This window comes from Trichechus manatus, unplaced genomic scaffold (genome assembly GCF_000243295.1).
Source record: "Trichechus manatus latirostris isolate Lorelei unplaced genomic scaffold, TriManLat1.0 scaffold00222, whole genome shotgun sequence".
NCBI lineage: Eukaryota > Metazoa > Chordata > Mammalia > Sirenia > Trichechidae > Trichechus > Trichechus manatus.
The window spans coordinates 3631162-3633634 of NW_004444158.1; the positions used below are offsets into that span (position 1 = coordinate 3631162).

Below are 2473 nucleotides of genomic sequence, written 5' to 3' on the forward strand. Positions count from 1 at the left end.
AAATATCACTGATAACAAAAAAATACAGCTTGTTGAATAGTTTGCCAATATTTCCTTTAAGATTTTACATTTATGTTAATTAGAGAGATTGACTAATAGATTTTCTTGACAGGATATGCTGACATCATAAACTGAGTCTTTTTTATTTTCTGGTAGGCTTTATGTAAGATTGGTATTCTTTTTTTGGGTATATCTTTGCCATTTATTTTTTAAAACATATTCAAAATATTAAATAATACAATTTCAGATATAAAAAAAATTACTGCAATAAAACAGTACAGGTGTATTTCCATTGTGCTTCCCTTCCTTGTTAGGACAGTAAATTGTCCACCTGGAAGAAATGATGGATTGTTCTGCTTCTTCCATCTCTGTACAAAGCACATACCCACTGACTCACCCAGGCTTAGCTTAAAGAATATTAGTGATCATGTTTTTTAAAAAGTTGTACAGTGACACTTCTAAGTCAACTATGGATGAAATCACATATTTACATATTGATAAATTCTTTATGATAGAAAGATCAGAAAAAAATACAGTAAATAATTTCTGGTCACTGTAAACAAGCAAGGAAAATAAAACAAGGACGGGGGAAAAAGGTTAGTGTATGCATGTATCCTTTATGTTTACAACTTCAGGTATAATTAAAATTTGAAAGATCTAGATACAATATTTTAAAGTGATAATGGTCCCTAAGATTTATTCAAATTTACTAGAGAATAATAAACAAAGTAAGCAAATCTCATATAATTTTCAACTCTGCCTTGCACGAAGGCTTGGAGGAACCTGTGCTACAATTAATTGCTAGCTAAAAGCAATTGTATATGTATTTAATATTTTACCACAATCTCTACCTCTAAATTTAATTCAGTAGTTCAAACAAAAAATATCCTTATAACATTTATCTATGCCCTCTTCAAGTTGCAAAGTTTCTATTGCCAGAATTTCTAGACACATTTAATGTGTTACCTAAAAGTGTGGTAAATTTGAGCAGTATCATTATCTTAAATTCTGTTTAAATTATACAAAAATATACAGGGCAGTTTTCCTGAAAGAAAAAAAAGATGTTACTTAAATGCAAAGTATTATCACACATATCCTTGTACATGACAGTTTGGAAGCACAAAATAATCTGTACTTAAACAATAGTATTTGGATGGCAGAGACAGAATCTGAGTCAGCAGTACCAGATATGTTAGAGTTTAGTTACAAGTTTGAGATCTTTTAAAAGTCGCATTACTAATACTTCCAGAAGAACGTAAATAGAAAAATTAAAAAAAAAAGAACAGAGTAAATATAAAGTAATGCTCAGCTCCACATTTTGGACACCTGATTGAATTCAGCTCTAAAAGTGTAGATAAAAAATTACATTCTCCTTGTTTGTGAATTTAATTTCCAAAGCACCAAGGCAAAATAAAGAGGGACCCGCCTCCCATATAAGTATCTATTGCCTATGGCAAACGTCTACACAATATCATATAAAAAGTCAAGCAGATAACATTACATAATAAGCAAACACAAATCAGAGTACTTTAAAAAATATAATCGTTGGTAATCTTCAGAGAAGGGATTGCCTCATTAATATTCCGGTCAGGACGATGACATTCCACTGTGAAGCAAAGACCACACCATTTTCTGCTTTGAACCAGAAGGAAAATCTTCCTTTTGTTGTGATATGTAATTAAACAATAGTAGTACAAAAAGCAAAAATAAAAAGTTGAAAAAAGAAATAGCTGTCTTCCTCTTCCATATTTGAGGACAGGGTCTTAAAGAGTTTCACTGACTGTTCAATTTCCACGTAACCCCTGTTTTCTTCCAACGTCTCCTCAGACTCATCATCCCTGGGGCTAGTGGTCCAGTAATAATCTCCATTGGCCTGAGTACTTCAGCTGTGGCTTGATAACTCTTTAGTGTGAAAAGAACCTCCTCCTCCATATTAGTATCTCCCTTGTTATCAGCTTCCTCTTGGGGCAGAGAAGTAGTAGGTGAGAGATGAGGAGCCATAGGTGCTCCTCCACTTTTCTCTGTACTAGTTATGGGAGGGAGAATAGTACTGACTTGGAAAATAGAAGATTTGGATTGGTTTTCACGTGTTAAAGCGTTCATATTTGGAGTAGAAACATCTGGGTTGAGTGCAGTTTGTCTCAGTGAATCGATCAGTAATAGAGCACCGGACAGCATAGTGGATGCAAGCAGGAGCACCAAAACCAGTGGTCGCGCCAGCCCTCCAGGGGCCTGGATGCTAAGTTCTGGCTGCAGCTTGGGTCCCGCTGCCGCCTCATGTGTTCCAGGGTGGCGGCAGCCGTAACAGTGGATTGGTATTATTTCTTCCTTAAATGCATGAAACAATTTCCTGGTGAAACTATCTGTACAGAGAGTTTTCATTGTGGGAAGGATTTTAATTACAAATCCAGTTCCTTAATTTGGTATGAAATTATTCAGATTTTCTACTTTTTCTTGTACAATTATGTTGTGT

General features: G+C 34.6%; 1 pseudogene; it reads right to left on the reverse strand.

Annotated features, from left to right (window-relative positions):
• Nucleotides 1-1529: 1529 nt before the first annotated feature.
• LOC101353277 (keratinocyte-associated transmembrane protein 2 pseudogene) lies at nt 1530-2306 on the reverse strand (annotated as a pseudogene).
• Nucleotides 2307-2473: the final 167 nt, after the last annotated feature.